This window comes from Pseudophryne corroboree, unplaced genomic scaffold, assembly GCF_028390025.1.
Source record: "Pseudophryne corroboree isolate aPseCor3 unplaced genomic scaffold, aPseCor3.hap2 scaffold_909, whole genome shotgun sequence".
Lineage (NCBI taxonomy): Eukaryota > Metazoa > Chordata > Amphibia > Anura > Myobatrachidae > Pseudophryne > Pseudophryne corroboree.
Genome location: NW_026970489.1, coordinates 213,389 through 234,076, shown reverse-complemented (window position 1 = coordinate 234,076; position 20,688 = coordinate 213,389). Strand labels below are relative to the sequence as shown.

General features: G+C 40.8%; 8 non-coding genes across 8 annotated transcripts; all 8 read right to left on the bottom strand.

Annotated features, from left to right (window-relative positions):
• Positions 1–447: 447 nt before the first annotated feature.
• On the bottom strand, positions 448–610 carry LOC135045443 (U1 spliceosomal RNA). Its single transcript, XR_010237899.1, has one exon. It is a non-coding gene; the product is annotated as a U1 spliceosomal RNA (small nuclear RNA).
• A 152-nt stretch (positions 611–762) lies between these two features.
• Positions 763–926, bottom strand: LOC135045504 (U1 spliceosomal RNA). Its single transcript, XR_010237944.1, has one exon. It is a non-coding gene; the product is annotated as a U1 spliceosomal RNA (small nuclear RNA).
• Positions 927–1,600: 674 nt separating this feature from the next.
• On the bottom strand, positions 1,601–1,763 carry LOC135045450 (U1 spliceosomal RNA). The gene has a single exon (XR_010237906.1). It is a non-coding gene; the product is annotated as a U1 spliceosomal RNA (small nuclear RNA).
• Positions 1,764–1,915: 152 nt separating this feature from the next.
• Positions 1,916–2,079, bottom strand: LOC135045489 (U1 spliceosomal RNA). Its single transcript, XR_010237930.1, has one exon. It is a non-coding gene; the product is annotated as a U1 spliceosomal RNA (small nuclear RNA).
• Positions 2,080–2,753: 674 nt separating this feature from the next.
• Positions 2,754–2,916, bottom strand: LOC135045442 (U1 spliceosomal RNA). Its single transcript, XR_010237898.1, has one exon. It is a non-coding gene; the product is annotated as a U1 spliceosomal RNA (small nuclear RNA).
• Positions 2,917–3,068: 152 nt separating this feature from the next.
• LOC135045503 (U1 spliceosomal RNA) lies at positions 3,069–3,232 on the bottom strand. The gene has a single exon (XR_010237943.1). It is a non-coding gene; the product is annotated as a U1 spliceosomal RNA (small nuclear RNA).
• A 674-nt stretch (positions 3,233–3,906) lies between these two features.
• Positions 3,907–4,069, bottom strand: LOC135045533 (U1 spliceosomal RNA). Its single transcript, XR_010237972.1, has one exon. It is a non-coding gene; the product is annotated as a U1 spliceosomal RNA (small nuclear RNA).
• A 152-nt stretch (positions 4,070–4,221) lies between these two features.
• On the bottom strand, positions 4,222–4,385 carry LOC135045497 (U1 spliceosomal RNA). Its single transcript, XR_010237938.1, has one exon. It is a non-coding gene; the product is annotated as a U1 spliceosomal RNA (small nuclear RNA).
• Between the last annotated feature and the right edge of the window lie 16,303 nt (positions 4,386–20,688).

Here is a 20,688-nt window from a genome sequence, read left to right as displayed (position 1 = left end):
CAGCAGACGGATTTGCATACGGTGATGTTATCCAAGCAGTGGGCCAAAGTTGACTGGAACCCTCATCTGCATATGAAAAGAGAAAAGGGGCATGCAGGGCATGGCGGCCTTTTGCAGTGCTTGGATGACCCCTAGTTCGCATTAAACACCTCCCCCCTCCTTTGGTGTGGGGCTCATGTTGGCCATGCCCCATCCCCTGAAGCATTCAAGCTGATTTCTTGCAGCAGCTGGGCACTGTAACAGCTCCAGAGCTGCTCTGTAAGGCAAGTAAAAGGGTGTGGGCCCTGCAGCACTACCTGTAGTTTGCATTGTGCATTGGAAGGCACAAAGTAAGCAGACGGGAGGAGAAGTCAGGATAGTGCACAAGGGTATAGAAGGGAGCGGCTGAAGAAAAGAGAAGTGGAAACAGACAGCAAACTAGGCTGGAGAGAGACCTGAGACAAATAGATCTGAATTATACGAGAGCCGACCAGGGGAAACACAAATTATGCAGTCAAGTTTCCCACATTTGGGGAAATCGCAGGGGCAGCACACCCAGAGTGCAATGGGTGAGCCTTGCCCTGGGAGAAGCACCTTCATGATCATAGTATCTCACCTGGCAGGTAAGTAGGAGTTGGGCTAAAGCTGGGGAGGGTCGCTGCTCGGGTACCCCCCTGTCAAGTGAAGGAGATCCAACTGAGGCAGCACAATGGAACTCTCGAAAGAAGAACAAGGCTAGAGGAAAATCTGAGACAAAGAAATCTGACTTTTACCAGAGCTGACCAGAGGAAAGCACAAACACAGTCCCCCACTACCACAAATAATGCAGTCAAGTTTCCCACATTTGGGGAAATCACAGGGGTCAGCATACCCAAAATGCAATGAATGAACCTCACCCTGGGAGAACAATCTTCATGACCATGGTATCTCCTATGCAAAATAAGTATGATTTGGAATAGGGCTGGGGAGGGCCGCTGCTCATGCACATCTCTGTCAAGTAAAGGAGATTCTACTGAGGCAGCACAAGGGAACTCTCATCTGGGGACAACAACTGCAGGGAGAACACATATTTTCAGATGAACATGGGAGGGCAGAAGGCTGCCTAATACTGAAGCACCCCCAAACAACAAACCAAATGCAACAACTAGTGCAAGCATTCCTGGGGGAAGTTCTGCAGAAGACGGATTTGCATACGGTGATGTCATCCAAGCAGTGGGTCAAAGTTGGCTTCAACCCTCATCTGCATATGAAAAGAGAAAAGGGGCGTGCAGGGCATGGCGGCCTTTTGCGGTGCTTGGATGACCCCTAGTTCGCATTAAACACCTCCACCCTCCTTTGGCGTGGGGCTCATGTTGGCCATGCCCCATCCCCTGAAGCATTCAAGCTGATTTCTTGCAGCAGCTGGGCACTGTAACAGCTCCAGAGCTGCTCTGTAAGGCAAGTAAAAGGGTGTGGGCCCTGCAGCACTACCTGTAGTTTGCATTGTGCATTGGAAGGCACAAAGTAAGCAGACGGGAGGAGAAGTCAGGATAGTGCACAAGGGTATAGAAGGGAGCGGTTGAAGAAAAGAGAAGTGGAAACAGACAGCAAACTAGGCTGGAGAGAGACCTGAGACAAAGAGATCTGAATTATACGAGAGCCGACCAGGGGAAACACAAATTATGCAGTCAAGTTTCCCACATTTGGGTAAATCGCAGGGGCAGCACACCCAGAGTGCAATGGGTGAGCCTTGCCCTGGGAGAAGCACCTTCATGATCATAGTATCTCACCTGGCAGGTAAGTAGGAGTTGGGCTAGAGCTGGGGAGGGTCGCTGCTCGGGTTCCCCCCTGTGAAGTGAAGGAGATCCAACTGAGGCAGCACCAGGGAACTCTCGAAAGAAGAACAAGGCTAGAGGAAGATCTGAGACAAAGAAATCTGACTTTTACCAGAGCTGACCAGAGGAAAGCACAAACACAGTCCCCCACTACCACAAATAATGCAGTCGAGTTTCCCACATTTGGGAAAATCACAGGGGTCAGCATACCCAGAATGCAATGAATGAACCTCACCCTGGGAGAACAATCTTCATGACCATGGTATCTCCTATGCAAAATAAGTATGATTTGGGATAGGGCTGGTGAGGGCAGCTGCTCAGGCACATCTCTGTCAAGTAAAGGAGATTCAACTGAGGCAGCACAAGTGAACTCTCATCTGGGGACAACAACTGCAGGGAGACCACATCTTTTCAGATGAACATGGGAGGGCGGAAGGCTGCCTAATACTGAAGCACCATCAAATATCAAACCATATGCAACAACTAGTACAAGCACTCCTGGGGGAAGGTCTGCAGCAGACGGATTTGCATACGGTGATGTTATCCAAGCAGTGGGCCAAAGTTGACTGGAACCCTCATCTGCATATGAAAAGAGAAAAGGGGCATGCAGGGCATGGCGGCCTTTTGCAGTGCTTGGATGACCCCTAGTTCGCATTAAACACCTCCCCCCTCCTTTGGTGTGGGGCTCATGTTGGCCATGCCCCATCCCCTGAAGCATTCAAGCTGTTTTCTTGCAGCAGCTGGGCACTGTAACAGCTCCAGAGCTGCTCTGTAAGGCAAGTAAAAGGGTGTGGGCCCTGCAGCACTACCTGTAGTTTGCATTGTGCATTGGAAGGCACAAAGTAAGCAGACGGGAGGAGAAGTCAGGATAGTGCACAAGGGTATAGAAGGGAGCGGCTGAAGAAAAGAGAAGTGGAAACAGACAGCAAACTAGGCTGGAGAGAGACCTGAGACAAATAGATCTGAATTATACGAGAGCCGACCAGGGGAAACACAAATTATGCAGTCAAGTTTCCCACATTTGGGGAAATCGCAGGGGCAGCACACCCAGAGTGCAATGGGTGAGCCTTGCCCTGGGAGAAGCACCTTCATGATCATAGTATCTCACCTGGCAGGTAAGTAGGAGTTGGGCTAGAGCTGGGGAGGGTCGCTGCTCGGGTACCCCCCTGTCAAGTGAAGGAGATCCAACTGAGGCAGCACAATGGAACTCTCAAAAGAAGAACAAGGCTAGAGGAAAATCTGAGACAAAGAAATCTGACTTTTACCAGAGCTGACCAGAGGAAAGCACAAACACAGTCCCCCACTACCACAAATAATGCAGTCAAGTTTCCCACATTTGGGGAAATCACAGGGGTCAGCATACCCAAAATGCAATGAATGAACCTCACCCTGGGAGAACAATCTTCATGACCATGGTATCTCCTATGCAAAATAAGTATGATTTGGAATAGGGCTGGGGAGGGCCGCTGCTCATGCACATCTCTGTCAAGTAAAGGAGATTCTACTGAGGCAGCACAAGGGAACTCTCATCTGGGGACAACAACTGCAGGGAGAACACATATTTTCAGATGAACATGGGAGGGCAGAAGGCTGCCTAATACTGAAGCACCCCCAAACAACAAACCAAATGCAACAACTAGTGCAAGCATTCCTGGGGGAAGTTCTGCAGAAGACGGATTTGCATACGGTGATGTCATCCAAGCAGTGGGTCAAAGTTGGCTTCAACCCTCATCTGCATATGAAAAGAGAAAAGGGGCGTGCAGGGCATGGCGGCCTTTTGCGGTGCTTGGATGACCCCTAGTTCGCATTAAACACCTCCACCCTCCTTTGGTGTGGGGCTCATGTTGGCCATGCCCCATCCCCTGAAGCATTCAAGCTGATTTCTTGCAGCAGCTGGGCACTGTAACAGCTCCAGAGCTGCTCTGTAAGGCAAGTAAAAGGGTGTGGGCCCTGCAGCACTACCTGTAGTTTGCATTGTGCATTGGAAGGCACAAAGTAAGCAGACGGGAGGAGAAGTCAGGATAGTGCACAAGGGTATAGAAGGGAGCGGTTGAAGAAAAGAGAAGTGGAAACAGACAGCAAACTAGGCTGGAGAGAGACCTGAGACAAAGAGATCTGAATTATACGAGAGCCGACCAGGGGAAACACAAATTATGCAGTCAAGTTTCCCACATTTGGGGAAATCGCAGGGGCAGCACACCCAGAGTGCAATGGGTGAGCCTTGCCCTGGGAGAAGCACCTTCATGATCATAGTATCTCACCTGGCAGGTAAGTAGGAGTTGGGCTAGAGCTGGGGAGGGTCGCTGTTCGGGCACCCCCCTGTCAAGTGAAAGAGATCCAACTGAGGCAGCACAAGGGAACTCTCGAAAGAAGAACAAGGCTAGAGGAAGATCTGAGACAAAGAAATCTGACTTTTACCAGAGCTGACCAGAGGAAAGCACAAACACAGTCCCCCACTACCACAAATAATGCAGTCGAGTTTCCCACATTTGGGAAAATCACAGGGGTCAGCATACCCAGAATGCAATGAATGAACCTCACCCTTGGAGAACAATCTTCATGACCATGGTATCTCCTATGCAAAATAAGTATGATTTGGGATAGGGCTGGTGAGGGCAGCTGCTCAGGCACATCTCTGTCAAGTAAAGGAGATTCAACTGAGGCAGCACAAGTGAACTCTCATCTGGGGACAACAACTGCAGGGAGACCACATCTTTTCAGATGAACATGGGAGGGCGGAAGGCTGCCTAATACTGAAGCACCATCAAATATCAAACCATATGCAACAACTAGTACAAGCACTCCTGGGGGAAGGTCTGCAGCAGACGGATTTGCATACGGTGATGTTATCCAAGCAGTGGGCCAAAGTTGACTGGAACCCTCATCTGCATATGAAAAGAGAAAAGGGGCATGCAGGGCATGGCGGCCTTTTGCAGTGCTTGGATGACCCCTAGTTCGCATTAAACACCTCCCCCCTCCTTTGGTGTGGGGCTCATGTTGGCCATGCCCCATCCCCTGAAGCATTCAAGCTGATTTCTTGCAGCAGCTGGGCACTGTAACAGCTCCAGAGCTGCTCTGTAAGGCAAGTAAAAGGGTGTGGGCCCTGCAGCACTACCTGTAGTTTGCATTCTAGTGTCTTTCGTTTGGGAGAAAAATGCAAAGGTACAATACAGCTTTTCCTTGCCGATATCTCTCTTTTGCAAAGAGCTAGGCATTGGAAAATTCAGGGCTATACCGTGTAGATGAAGCACTAACAGGAGGCTTTTAAATTTTCATTCTAGTGTCTTTCGTTTGGGAGAAAAATGCAAAGGTACAATACAGCTTTTCCTTGCCAATATCTCTCTTTTGCAAAGAGCTAGGCATTGGAAAATTCAGGGCTATAACGTGTAGATGAAGCACTAACAGGAGGCTTTAAAATTTTCATTCTAGTGTCTTTCGTTTGGGAGAAAAATGCAAAAGTACAATGCAGCTTTTCCTTGCCGATATCTCTCTTTTGCAAAGAGATAGGCATTGGAAAATTCAGGGCTATAACGTGTAGATGAAGCACTAATAGGAGGCTTTAAAATTTTCATTCTAGTGTCTTTCGTTTGGGAGAAAAAAGCAAAGGTACAATACAGCTTTTCCTTGCCGATATCTCTCTTTTGCAAAGAGATAGGCATTGGAAAATTCAGGGCTATAACGTGTAGATGAAGCACTAACAGGAGGCTTTAAAATTTTCATTCTAGTGTCTTTCGTTTGGGAGAAAAATGCAAAGGTACAATACAGCTTTTCCTTGCCGATATCTCTCTTTTGCAAAGAGCTAGGCATTGGAAAATTCAGGGCTATAACGTGTAGATGAAGCACTAACAGTAGGCTTTAAAATTTTCATTCTAGTGTCTTTCGTTTGGGAGAAAAATGCAAAGGAACAATACAGCTTTTCCTTGCCAATATCTCTCTTTTGCAAAGAGCTAGGCATTGGAAAATTCAGGGCTATAACGTGTAGATGAAGCACTAACAGGAGGCTTTAAAATTTTCATTCTAGTGTCTTTCGTTTGGGAGAAAAATGCAAAAGTACAATGCAGCTTTTCCTTGCCGATATCTCTCTTTTGCAAAGAGATAGGCATTGGAAAATGCAGGGCTATAACGTGTAGATGAAGCACTAACAGGAGGCTTTAAAATTTTCATTCTAGTGTCTTTCGTTTGGGAGAAAAATGCAAAGGTACAATACAGCTTTTCCTTGCCGATATCTCTCTTTTGCAAAGAGATAGGCATTGGAAAATTCAGGGCTATAACGTGTAGATGAAGCACTAACAGGAGGCTTTAACATTTTCATTCTAGTGTACTTCGTTTGGGAGAAAAATGCAAAGGTACAATACAGCTTTTCCTTGCCGATATCTCTCTTTTGCAAAGAGATAGGCATTGGAAAATTCAGGGCTATAACGTGTAGATGAAGCACTAATAGGAGGCTTTAAAATTTTCATTCTAGTGTCCTTCGTTTGGGAGAAAAATGCAAAGGTACAATACAGCTTTTCCTTGCCGATATCTCTCTTTTGCAAAGAGATAGGCATTGGAAAATTCAGGGCTATAACGTGTAGATGAAGCACTAACAGGAGGCTTTAAAATTTTCATTCTAGTGTCTTTCGTTTGGGAGAAAAATGCAAAGGTACAATACAGTTTTTCCTTGCCGATATCTCTCTTTTGCAAAGAGATAGGCATTGGAAAATTCAGGGCTATAACGTGTAGATGAAGCACTAACAGGAGGCTTTAAAATTTTCATTCTAGTGTCTTTCGTTTGGGAGAAAAATGCAAAGGTACAATACAGCTTTTCCTTGCCAATATCTCTCTTTTGCAAAGAGCTAGGCATTGGAAAATTCAGGGCAATAACGTGTAGATGAAGCACTAACAGGAGGCTTTAAAATTTTCATTCTAGTGTCTTTCGTTTGGGAGAAAAATGCAAAAGTACAATGCAGCTTTTCCTTGCCGATATCTCTCTTTTGCAAAGAGATAGGCATTGGAAAATGCAGGGCTATAACGTGTAGATGAAGCACTAACAGGAGGCTTTAAAATTTTCATTCTAGTGTCTTTCGTTTGGGAGAAAAATGCAAAGGTACAATACAGCATTTCCTTGCCGATATCTCTCTTTTGCAAAGAGATAGGCATTGGAAAATTCAGGGCTATAACGTGTAGATGAAGCACTAACAGGAGGCTTTAAAATTTTCATTCTAGTGTCTTTCGTTTGGGAGAAAAATGCAAAGGTACAATACAGCTTTTCCTTGCCGATATCTCTCTTTTGCAAAGAGCTAGGCATTGGAAAATTCAGGGCTATACCGCGTACATGAAGCACTAACAGGAGGCTTTTAAATTTTCATTCTAGTGTCTTTCGTTTGGGAGAAAAATGCAAAGGTACAATACAGCTTTTCCTTGCCAATATCTCTCTTTTGCAAAGAGCTAGGCATTGGAAAATTCAGGGCTATAACGTGTAGATGAAGCACTAACAGGAGGCTTTAAAATTTTCATTCTAGTGTCTTTCGTTTGGGAGAAAAATGCAAAAGTACAATGCAGCTTTTCCTTGCCGATATCTCTCTTTTGCAAAGAGATAGGCATTGGAAAATTCAGGGCTATAACGTGTAGATGAAGCACTAATAGGAGGCTTTAAAATTTTCATTCTAGTGTCTTTCGTTTGGGAGAAAAAAGCAAAGGTACAATACAGCTTTTCCTTGCCGATATCTCTCTTTTGCAAAGAGATAGGCATTGGAAAATTCAGGGCTATAACGTGTAGATGAAGCACTAACAGGAGGCTTTAAAATTTTCATTCTAGTGTCTTTCGTTTGGGAGAAAAATGCAAAGGTACAATACAGCTTTTCCTTGCCGATATCTCTCTTTTGCAAAGAGCTAGGCATTGGAAAATTCAGGGCTATAACGTGTAGATGAAGCACTAACAGTGGGCTTTAAAATTTTCATTCTAGTGTCTTTCGTTTGGGAGAAAAATGCAAAGGTACAATACAGCTTTTCCTTGCCGATATCTCTCTTTTGCAAAGAAATAGGCATTGGAAAATTCAGGGCTATAACGTGTAGATGAAGCACTAACAGGAGGCTTTAAAATTTTCATTCTAGTGTCCTTCGTTTGGGAGAAAAATGCAAAGGTACAATACAGCTTTTCCTTGCCGATATCTCTCTTTTGCAAAGAGATAGGCATTGGAAAATTCAGGGCTATATCGTGTAGATGAAGCACTAACAGGAGGCTTTAAAATTTTCATTCTAGTGTCTTTCGTTTGGGAGAAAAATGCAAAGGTACAATACAGCTTTTCCTTGCCAATATCTCTCTTTTGCAAAGAGCTAGGCATTGGAAAATTCAGGGCTATAACGTGTAGATGAAGCACTAACAGGAGGCTTTAAAATTTTCATTCTAGTGTCTTTCGTTTGGGAGAAAAATGCAAAAGTACAATGCAGCTTTTCCTTGCCGATATCTCTCTTTTGCAAAGAGATAGGCATTGGAAAATGCAGGGCTATAACGTGTAGATGAAGCACTAACAGGAGGCTTTAAAATTTTCATTCTAGTGTCTTTCGTTTGGGAGAAAAATGCAAAGGTACAATACAGCATTTCCTTGCCGATATCTCTCTTTTGCAAAGAGATAGGCATTGGAAAATTCAGGGCTATAACGTGTAGATGAAGCACTAACAGGAGGCTTTAAAATTTTCATTCTAGTGTACTTCGTTTGGGAGAAAAATGCAAAGGTACAATACAGCTTTTCCTTGCCGATATCTCTCTTTTGCAAAGAGATAGGCATTGGAAAATTCAGGGCTATAACGTGTAGATGAAGCACTAATAGGAGGCTTTAAAATTTTCATTCTAGTGTCCTTCGTTTGGGAGAAAAATGCAAAGGTACAATACAGCTTTTCCTTGCCGATATCTCTCTTTTGCAAAGAGATAGGCATTGGAAAATTCAGGGCTATAACGTGTAGATGAAGCACTAACAGGAGGCTTTAAAATTTTCATTCTAGTGTCTTTCGTTTGGGAGAAAAATGCAAAGGTACAATACAGCTTTTCCTTGCCGATATCTCTCTTTTGCAAAGAGCTAGGCATTGGAAAATTCAGGGCTATAACGTGTAGATGAAGCACTAACAGGAGGCTTTAAAATTTTCATTCTAGTGTCTTTCGTTTGGGAGAAAAATGCAAAGGTACAATACAGCTTTTCCTTGCCGATATCTCTCTTTTGCAAAGAGATAGGCATTGGAAAATTCAGGGCTATAACGTGTAGATGAAGCACTTACAGTAGGCTTTAACATTTTCATTCTAGTGTCTTTCGTTTGGGAGAAAAATGCAAAGGTACAATACAGCTTTTCCTTGCCGATATCTCTCTTTTGCAAAGAGATAGGCATTGGAAAATGCAGGGCTATAACGTGTAGATGAAGCACTAACAGGAGGCTTTACAATTTTCATTCTAGTGTCTTTCGTTTGGGAGAAAAATGCAAAAGTACAATGCAACTTTTCCTTGCCGATATCTCTCTTTTGCAAAGAGATAGGCATTGGAAAATGCAGGGCTATAACGTGTAGATGAAGCACTAACAGGAGGCTTTAAAATTTTCATTCTAGTGTCTTTCGTTTGGGAGAAAAATGCAAAGGTACAATACAGCATTTCCTTGCCGATATCTCTCTTTTGCAAAGAGATAGGCATTGGAAAATTCAGGGCTATTACGTGTAGATGAAGCACTAACAGGAGGCTTTAAAATTTTCATTCTAGTGTCCTTCGTTTGGGAGAAAAATGCAAAGGTACAATACAGCTTTTCCTTGCCGATATCTCTCTTTTGCAAAGAGATAGGCATTGGAAAATTCAGGGCTATAACGTGTAGATGAAGCACTAACAGGAGGCTTTAAAATTTTCATTCTAGTGTCTTTCGTTTGGGAGAAAAATGCAAAGGTACAATACAGCTTTTCCTTGTCGATATCTCTCTTTTGCAAAGAGCTAGGCATTGGAAAATTCAGGGCTATAACGTGTAGATGAAGCACTAACAGTAGGATTTAAAATTTTCATTCTAGTGTCTTTCGTTTGGGAGAAAAATGCAAAGGTACAATACAGCTTTTCCTTGCCGATATCTCTCTTTTGCAAAGAGATAGGCATTGGAAAATTCAGGGCTATAACGTGTAGATGAAGCACTAACAGGAGGCTTTAAAATTTTCATTCTAGTGTCTTTCGTTTGGGAGAAAAATGCAAAGGTACAATACAGTTTTTCCTTGCCGATATCTCTCTTTTGCAAAGAGATAGGCATTGGAAAATTCAGGGCTATAACGTGTGGATGAAGCACTAATAGGAGGCTTTAACATTTTCATTCTAGTGTCCTTCGTTTGGGAGAAAAATGCAAAGGTACAATACAGCTTTTCCTTGCCGATATCTCTCTTTTGCAAAGAGATAGGCATTGGAAAATTCAGGGCTATAACGTGTAGATGAAGCACTAACAGGAGGCTTTAAAATTTTCATTCTAGTGTCTTTCGTTTGGGAGAAAAATGCAAAGGTACAATACAGCTTTTCCTTGCCGATATCTCTCTTTTGCAAAGAGCTAGGCATTGGAAAATTCAGGGCTATAACGTGTAGATGAAGCACTAACAGTAGGCTTTAACATTTTCATTCTAGTGTCTTTCGTTTGGGAGAAAAATGCAAAGGCACAATACAGCTTTTCCTTGCCGATATCTCTCTTTTGCAAAGAGATAGGCATTGGAAAATTCAGGGCTATAACGTGTAGATGAAGCACTAACAGGAGGCTTTAAAATTTTCATTCTAGTGTCTTTCGTTTGGGAGAAAAATGCAAAAGTACAATGCAGCTTTTCCTTGCCGATATCTCTCTTTTGCAAAGAGATAGGCATTGGAAAATGCAGTGCTATAACGTGTAGATGAAGCACTAACAGGAGGCTTTAAAATTATCGTTCTAGTGTCTTTCGTTTGGGAGAAAAATGCAAAAGTACAATACACTTTTCCTTGCCGATATCTCTCTTTTGCAAAGAGATAGGCATTGGAAAATTCAGGGCTATAACGTGTAGATGAAGCACTAATAGGAGGCTTTAACATTTTCATTCTAGTATCCTTCGTTTGGGAGAAAAATGCAAAGGTACAATACATCTTTTCCTTGCCGATATCTCTCTTTTGAAAAGAGATAGGCATTGGAAAATTCAGGGCTATAACGTGTAGATGAAGCACTAACAGGAGGCTTTAAAATTTTCATTCTAGTGTCTTTCGTTTGGGAGAAAAATGCAAAGGTACAATACAGCTTTTCCTTGCCGATATCTCTCTTTTGCAAAGAGCTAGGCATTGGAAAATTCAGGGCTATAACGTGTAGATGAAGCACTAACAGTAGGCTTTAAAATTTTCATTCTAGTGTCTTTCGTTTGGGAGAAAAATGCAAAGGTACAATACAGCTTTTCCTTGCCGATATCTCTCTTTTGCAAAGAGCTAGGCATTGGAAAATTCAGGGCTATAACGTGCAGATGAAGCACTAACAGAAGGATTTAAAATTTTCATTCTAGTATCTTTCGTTTGGGAGAAAAATGCAAAGGTACAATACAGCTTTTCCTTGCCGATATCTCTCTTTTGCAAAGAGATAGGCATTGGAAAATTCAGGGCTATAACGTGTAGATGAAGCACTAACAGGAGGCTTTAAAATTTTCACTTTAGTGTCTTTCGTTTGGGAGAAAAATGCAAAGGTACAATACAGTTTTTCCTTGCCGATATCTCTCTTTTGCAAAGAGATAGGCATTGGAAAATTCAGGGCTATAACGTGTAGATGAAGCACTAATAGGAGGCTTTAAAATTTTCATTCTAGTGTCCTTCGTTTGGGAGAAAAATGCAAAGGTACAATACAGCTTTTCCTTGCTGATATCTCTCTTTTGCAAAGAGATAGGCATTGGAAAATTCAGGGCTATAACGTGTAGATGAAGCACTAACAGGAGGCTTTAAAATTTTCATTCTAGTGTCTTTCGTTTGGGAGAAAAATGCAAAGGTACAATACAGCTTTTCCTTGCCGATATCTCTCTTTTGCAAAGAGCTAGGCATTGGAAAATTCAGGGCTATAACGTGTAGATGAAGCACTAACAGTAGGCTTTAACATTTTCATTCTAGTGTCTTTCGTTTGGGAGAAAAATGCAAAGGTACAATACAGCATTTCCTTGCCGACGATATCTCTCTTTTGCAAAGAGCTAGGCATTGGAAAATTCAGGGCTATAACGTGTAGATGAAGCACTAACAGTAGGCTTTAAAATTTTCATTCTAGTGTCTTTCGTTTGGGAGAAAAATGCAAAGGTACAATACAGCTTTTCCTTGCCGATATCTCTCTTTTGCAAAGAGATAGGCATTGGAAAATTCAGGGCTATAACGTGTAGATGAAGCACTAACAGGAGGCTTTAAATTTTTCATTCTAGTGTCCTTCGTTTGGGAGAAAAATGCAAAGGTACAATACAGCTTTTCCTTGCCGATATCTCTCTTTTGCAAAGAGATAGGCATTGGAAAATTCAGGGCTATAACGTATAGATGAAGCACTAACAGGAGGCTTTAAAATTTTCATTCTAGTGTCTTTCGTTTGGGAGAAAAATGCAAAAGTACAATGCAGCTTTTCCTTGCCGATATCTCTCTTTTGCAAAGAGATAGGCATTGGAAAATGCAGGGCTATAACGTGTAGATGAAGCACTAACAGGAGGCTTTAAAATTTTCATTCTAGTGTCTTTCGTTTGGGAGAAAAATGCAAAGGTACAATACAGCTTTTCCTTGCCGATATCTCTCTTTTGCAAAGAGATAGGCATTGGAAAATTCAGGGCTATAACGTGTAGATGAAGCACTAACAGGAGGCTTTAACATTTTCATTCTAGTGTACTTCGTTTGGGAGAAAAATGCAAAGGTACAATACAGCTTTTCCTTGCCGATATCTCTCTTTTGCAAAGAGATAGGCATTGGAAAATTCAGGGCTATAACGTGTAGATGAAGCACTAATAGGAGGTTTTAAAATTTTCATTCTAGTGTCCTTCGTTTGGGAGAAAAATGCAAAGGTACAATACAGCTTTTCCTTGCCGATATCTCTCTTTTGCAAAGAGATAGGCATTGGAAAATTCAGGGCTATAACGTGTAGATGAAGCACTAACAGGAGGCTTTAAAATTTTCATTCTAGTGTCTTTCGTTTGGGAGAAAAATGCAAAGGTACAATACAGCTTTTCCTTGCCGATATCTCTCTTTTGCAAAGAGCTAGGCATTGGAAAATTCAGGGCTATAACGTGTAGATGAAGCACTAACAGGAGGCTTTAAAATTTTCATTCTAGTGTCTTTCGTTTGGGAGAAAAATGCAAAGGTACAATACAGCTTTTCCTTGCCGATATCTCTCTTTTGCAAAGAGATAGGCATTGGAAAATTCAGGGCTATAACGTGTATATGAAGCACTAACAGGAGGCTTTAAAATTTTCATTCTAGTGTCTTTCGTTTGGGAGAAAAATGCAAAGGTACAATACAGCTTTTCCTTGCCGATATCTCTCTTTTGCAAAGAGATAGGCATTGGAAAATTCAGGGCTATAACGTGTAGATGAAGCACTAACAGTAGACTTTAAAATTTTCATTCTAGTGTCTTTCGTTTGGGAGAAAAATGCAAAGGTACAATACAGCTTTTCCTTGCCAATATCTCTCTTTTGCAAAGAGCTAGGCATTGGAAAATTCAGGGCTATAACGTGTAGATGAAGCACTAACAGGAGGCTTTAAAATTTTCATTCTAGTGTCTTTCGTTCGGGAGAAAAATGCAAAGGTACAATACAGTTTTTCCTTGCCGATATCTCTCTTTTGCAAAGAGATAGGCATTGGAAAATTCAGGGCTATAACGTGTAGATGAAGCACTAACAGGAGGCTTTAAAATTTTCATTCTAGTGTCCTTCGTTTGGGAGAAAAATGCAAAGGTACAATACAGCTTTTCCTTGCCAATATCTCTCTTTTGCAAAGAGCTAGGCATTGGAAAATTCAGGGCTATAACGTGTAGATGAAGCACTAAAAGGAGGCTTTAAAATTTTCATTCTAGTGTCTTTCGTTTGGGAGAAAAATGTAAAAGTACAATGCAGCTTTTCCTTGCCGATATCTCTCTTTTGCAAAGAGATAGGCATTGGAAAATTCAGGGCTATAACGTGTAGATGAAGCACTAACAGGAGGCTTTAAAATTTTCATTCTAGTGTCTTTCGTTTGGGAGAAAAATGTAAAAGTACAATGCAGCTTTTCCTTGCCGATATCTCTCTTTTGCAAAGAGATAGGCATTGGAAAATTCAGGGCTATAACGTGTATATGAAGCACTAACAGGAGGCTTTAAAATTTTCATTCTAGTGTCTTTCGTTTGGGAGAAAAATGCAAAGGTACAATACAGCTTTTCCTTGCCGATATCTCTCTTTTGCTAAGAGATAGGCATTGGAAAATTCAGGGCTATAACGTGTAGATGAAGCACTAAAAGGAGGCTTTAAAATTTTCATTCTAGTGTCCTTCGTTTGGGAGAAAAATGCAAAGGTACAATACAGCTTTTCCTTGCCGATATCTCTCTTTTGCAAAGAGATAGGCATTGGAAAATTCAGGGCTATAACGTGTAGATGAAGCACTAATAGGAGGCTTTAAAATTTTCATTCTAGTGTCCTTCGTTTGGGAGAAAAATGCAAAGGTACAATACAGCTTTTCCTTGCCGATATCTCTCTTTTGCAAAGAGATAGGCATTGGAAAATTCAGGGCTATAACGTGTAGATGAAGCACTAACAGGAGGCTTTAAAATTTTCATTCTAGTGTCTTTCGTTTGGGAGAAAAATGCAAAGGTACAATACAGCTTTTCCTTGCCGATATCTCTCTTTTGCAAAGAGCTAGGCATTGGAAAATACAGGGCTATAACGTGTAGATGAAGCACTAACAGTAGACTTTAAAATTTTCATTCTAGTGTCTTTCGTTTGGGAGAAAAATGCAAAGGTACAATACAGCTTTTCCTTGCCAATATCTCTCTTTTGCAAAGAGCTAGGCATTGGAAAATTCAGGGCTATAACGTGTAGATGAAGCACTAACAGGAGGCTTTAAAATTTTCATTCTAGTGTCTTTCGTTTGGGAGAAAAATGCAAAGGTACAATACAGTTTTTCCTTGCCGATATCTCTCTTTTGCAAAGAGATAGGCATTGGAAAATTCAGGGCTATAACGTGTAGATGAAGCACTAACAGGAGGCTTTAAAATTTTCATTCTAGTGTCTTTCGTTTGGGAGAAAAATGCAAAGGTACAATACAGCTTTTCCTTGCCGATATCTCTCTTTTGCAAAGAGATAGGCATTTGAAAATTCAGGGCTCTAACGTGTAGATGAAGCACTAACAGGAGGCTTTAAAATTTTCATTCTAGTGTCCTTCGTTTGGGAGAAAAATGCAAAGGTACAATACAGCTTTTCCTTGCCGATATCTCTCTTTTGCAAAGAGATAGGCATTGGAAAATTCAGGGCTATAACGTGTAGATGAAGCACTAATAGGAGGCTTTAAAATTTTCATTCTAGTGTCCTTCGTTTGGGAGAAACATGCAAAGGTACAATACAGCTTTTCCTTGCCGATATCTCTCTTTTGCAAAGAGATAGGCATTGGAAAATTCAGGGCTATAACGTGTAGATGAAGCACTAACAGGAGGCTTTAAAATTTTCATTCTAGTGTCTTTCGTTTGGGAGAAAAATGCAAAAGTACAATGCTGCTTTTCCTTGCCGATATCTCTCTTTTGCAAAGAGATAGGCATTGGAAAATTCAGGGCTATAACGTGTAGATGAAGCACTAACAGGAGGCTTTAAAATTTTCATTCTAGTGTCCTTCGTTTGGGAGAAAAATGCAAAGGTACATTACAGCTTTTCCTTGCCAATATCTCTCTTTTGCAAAGAGCTAGGCATTGGAAAATTCAGGGCTATAACGTGTAAATGAAGCACTAACAGGAGGCTTTAAAATTTTCATTCTAGTGTCCTTCGTTTGGGAGAAAAATGCAAAGGTACAATACAGCTTTTCCTTGCCGATATCTCTCTTTTGCAAAGAGATAGGCATTGGAAAATTCAGGGCTATAACGTGTAGATGAAGCACTAACAGGAGGCTTTAAAATTTTCATTCTAGTGTCTTTCGTTTGGGAGAAAAATGCAAAGGTACAATACAGCTTTTCCTTGCCGATATCTCTCTTTTGCAAAGAGATAGGCATTTGAAAATTCAGGGCTATAACGTGTAGATGAAGCACTAACAGGAGGCTTTAAAATTTTCATTCTAGTGTCCTTCGTTTGGGAGAAAAATGCAAAGGTACAATACAGCTTTTCCTTGCCGATATCTCTCTTTTGCAAAGAGATAGGCATTGGAAAATTCAGGGCTATAACGTGTAGATGAAGCACTAATAGGAGGCTTTAAAATTTTCATTCTAGTGTCCTTCGTTTGGGAGAAACATGCAAAGGTACAATACAGCTTTTCCTTGCCGATATCTCTCTTTTGCAAAGAGATAGGCATTGGAAAATTCAGGGCTATAACGTGTAGATGAAGCACTAACAGGAGGCTTTAAAATTTTCATTCTAGTGTCTTTCGTTTGGGAGAAAAATGCAAAGGTACAATACAGCTTTTCCTTGCCGATATCTCTCTTTTGCAAAGAGCTAGGCATTGGAAAATTCAGGGCTATAACGTGTAGATGAAGCACTAACAGTAGACTTTAAAATTTTCATTCTAGTGTCTTTCGTTTGGGAGAAAAATGCAAAGGTACAATACAGCTTTTCCTTGCCAATATCTCTCTTTTGCAAAGAGCTAGGCATTGGAAAATTCAGGGCTATAACGTGTAGATGAAGCACTAACAGGAGGCTTTAAAATTTTCATTCTAGTGTCTTTCGTTTGGGAGAAAAATGCAAAGGTACAATACAGTTTTTCCTTGCCGATATCTCTCTTTTGCAAAGAGATAGGCATTGGAAAATTCAGGGCTATAACGTGTAGATGAAGCACTAACAGGAGGCTTTAAAATTTTCATTCTAGTGTCTTTCGTTTGGGAGAAAAATGCAAAGGTACAATACAGCTTTTCCTTGCCGATATCTCTCTTTTGCAAAGAGATAGGCATTTGAAAATTCAGGGCTATAACGTGTAGATGAAGCACTAACAGGAGGCTTTAAAATTTTCATTCTAGTGTCCTTCGTTTGGGAGAAAAATGCAAAGGTACAATACAGCTTTTCCTTGCCGATATCTCTCTTTTGCAAAGAGATAGGCATTTGAAAATTCAGGGCTATAACGTGTAGATGAAGCACTAACAGGAGGCTTTAAAATTTTCATTCTAGTGTCTTTCGTTTGGGAGAAAAATGCAAAGGTACAATACAGCTTTTCCTTGCCAATATCTCTCTTTTGCAAAGAGCTAGGCATTGGAAAATTCAGGGCTATAACGTGTAGATGAAGCACTAACAGGAGGCTTTAAAATTTTCATTCTAGTGTCTTTCGTTTGGGAGAAAAATGCAAAGGTACAATACAGCATTTCCTTGCCGATATCTCTCTTTTGCAAAGAGATAGGCATTGGAAAATTCAGGGCTATTACGTGTAGATGAAGCACTAAAAGGAGGCTTTAAAATTTTCATTCTAGTGTCTTTCGTTTGGGAGAAAAATGTAAAAGTACAATGCAGCTTTTCCTTGCCGATATCTCTCTTTTGCAAAGAGATAGGCATTGGAAAATTCAGGGCTATAACGTGTAGATGAAGCACTAACAGGAGGCTTTAAAATTTTCATTCTAGTGTCTTTCGTTTGGGAGAAAAATGCAAAGGTACAATGCAGCTTTTCCTTGCCGATATCTCTCTTTTGCAAAGAGATAGGCATGAGAAAATTCAGGGCTATAACGTGTATATGAAGCACTAACAGGAGGCTTTAAAATTTTCATTCTAGTGTCTTTCGTTTGGGAGAAAAATGCAAAGGTACAATACAGCTTTTCCTTGCCGATATCTCTCTTTTGCTAAGAGAGGCATTGGAAAATTCAGGGCTATAACGTGTAGATGAAGCACTAACAGGAGGCTTTAAAATTTTCATTCTAGTGTCCTTCGTTTGGGAGAAAAATGCAAAGGTACAATACAGCTTTTCCTTGCCGATATCTCTCTTTTGCAAAGAGATAGGCATTGGAAAATTCAGGGCTATAACGTGTAGATGAAGCACTAATAGGAGGCTTTAAAATTTTCATTCTAGTGTCCTTCGTTTGGGAGAAAAATGCAAAGGTACAATACAGCTTTTCCTTGCCGATATCTCTCTTTTGCAAAGAGATAGGCATTGGAAAATTCAGGGCTATAACGTGTAGATGAAGCACTAACAGGAGGCTTTAAAATTTTCATTCTAGTGTCTTTCGTTTGGGAGAAAAATGCAAAGGTACAATACAGCTTTTCCTTGCCGATATCTCTCTTTTGCAAAGAGCTAGGCATTGGAAAATTCAGGGCTATAACGTGTAGATGAAGCACTAACAGTAGACATTAAAATTTTCATTCTAGTGTCTTTCGTTTGGGAGAAAAATGCAAAGGTACAATACAGCTTTTCCTTGCCAATATCTCTCTTTTGCAAAGAGCTAGGCATTGGAAAATTCAGGGCTATAACGTGTAGATGAAGCACTAACAGGAGGCTTTAAAATTTTCATTCTAGTGTCTTTCGTTTGGGAGAAAAATGCAAAGGTACAATACAGTTTTTCCTTGCCGATATCTCTCTTTTGCAAAGAGATAGGCATTGGAAAATTCAGGGCTATAACGTTTAGATGAAGCACTAACAGGAGGCTTTAAAATTTTCATTCTAGTGTCTTTCGTTTGGGAGAAAAATGCAAAGGTACAATACAGCTTTTCCTTGCCGATATCTCTCTTTTGCAAAGAGATAGGCATTTGAAAATTCAGGGCTATAACGTGTAGATGAAGCACTAACAGGAGGCTTTAAAATTTTCATTCTAGTGTCCTTCGTTTGGGAGAAAAATGCAAAGGTACATTACAGCTTTTCCTTGCCGATATCTCTCTTTTGCAAAGAGATAGGCATTGGAAAATTCAGGGCTATAACGTGTAGATGAAGCACTAACAGGAGGCTTTAAAATTTTCATTCTAGTGTCTTTCGTTTGGGAGAAAAATGCAAAGGTACAATACAGCTTTTCATTGCCAATATCTCTCTTTTGCAAAGAGCTAGGCATTGGAAAATTCAGGGCTATAACGTGTAGATGAAGCACTAACAGGAGGCTTTAAAATTTTCATTCTAGTGTCTTTCGTTTGGGAGAAAAATGCAAAGGTACAACACAGCATTTCCTTGCCGATATCTCTCTTTTGCAAAGAGATAGGCATTGGAAAATTCAGGGCTATTACGTGTAGATGAAGCACTAAAAGGAGGCTTTAAAATTTTCATTCTAGTGTCTTTCGTTTGGGAGAAAAATGTAAAAGTACAATGCAGCTTTTCCTTGCCGATATCTCTCTTTTGCAAAGAGATAGGCATTGGAAAATTCAGGGCTATAACGTGTAGATGAAGCACTAACAGGAGGCTTTAAAATTTTCATTCTAGTGTCTTTCGTTTGGGAGAAAAATGTAAAAGTACAATGCAGCTTTTCCTTGCCGATATCTCTCTTTTGCAAAGAGATAGGCATTGGAAAATTCAGGGCTATAACGTGTACATGAAGCACTAACAGGAGGCTTTAACATTTTCATTCTAGTGTCTTTCGTTTGGGAGAAAAATGCAAAGGTACAATACAGCTTTTCCTTGCCGATATCTCTCTTTTGCAAAGAGATAGGCATTGGAAAATTCAGGGCTATAACGTGTAGATGAAGCACTAACAGGAGGCTTTAAAATTTTCATTCTAGTGTCTTTCGTTTGGGAGAAAAATGCAAAGGTACAATACAGCTTTTCCTTGCCGATATCTCTCTTTTGCAAAGAGCTAGGCATTTGAAAATTCAGGGCTATAACGTGTAGATGAAGCACTAACAGTAGACTTTAAAATTTTCATTCTAGTGTCTTTCGTTTGGGAGAAAAATGCAAAGGTACAATACAGCTTTTCCTTGCCGATATCTCTCTTTTGCTAAGAGATAGGCATTGGAAAATTCAGGGCTATAACGTGTAGATGAAGCACTAAAAGGAGGCTTTAAAATTTTCATTCTAGTGTCCTTCGTTTGGGAGAAAAATGCAAAGGTACAATACAGCTTTTCCTTGCCGATATCTCTCTTTTGCAAAGAGATAGGCATTGGAAAATTCAGGGCTATAACGTGTAGATGAAGCACTAACAGGAGGCTTTAAAATTTTCATTCTAGTGTCCTTCGTTTGGGAGAAAAATGCAAAGGTACAATACAGCTTTTCCTTGCCAATATCTCTCTGTTGCAAAGAGCTAGGCATTGGAAAATTCAGGGCTATAACGTGTAGATGAAGCACTAACAGGAGGCTTTAAAATTTTCATTCTAGTGTCTTTCGTTTGGGAGAAAAATGCAAAGGTACAATACAGCATTTCCTTGCCGATATCTCTCTTTTGCAAAGAGATAGGCATTGGAAAATTCAGGGCTATTACGTGTAGATGAAGCACTAAAAGGAGGCTTTAAAATTTTCATTCTAGTGTCTTTCGTTTGGGAGAAAAATGTAAAAGTACAATGCAGCTTTTCCTTGCCGATATCTCTCTTTTGCAAAGAGATAGGCATTGGAAAATTCAGGGCTATAACGTGTAGATGAAGCACTAACAGGAGGCTTTAAAATTTTCATTCTAGTGTCTTTCGTTTGGGAGAAAAATGTAAAAGTACAATGCAGCTTTTCCTTGCCGATATCTCTCTTTTGCAAAGAGATAGGCATTGGAAAATTCAGGGCTATAACGTGTATATGAAGCACTAACAGGAGGCTTTAAAATTTTCATTCTAGTGTCTTTCGTTTGGGAGAAAAATGCAAAGGTACAATACAGCTTTTCCTTGCCGATATCTCTCTTTTGCTAAGAG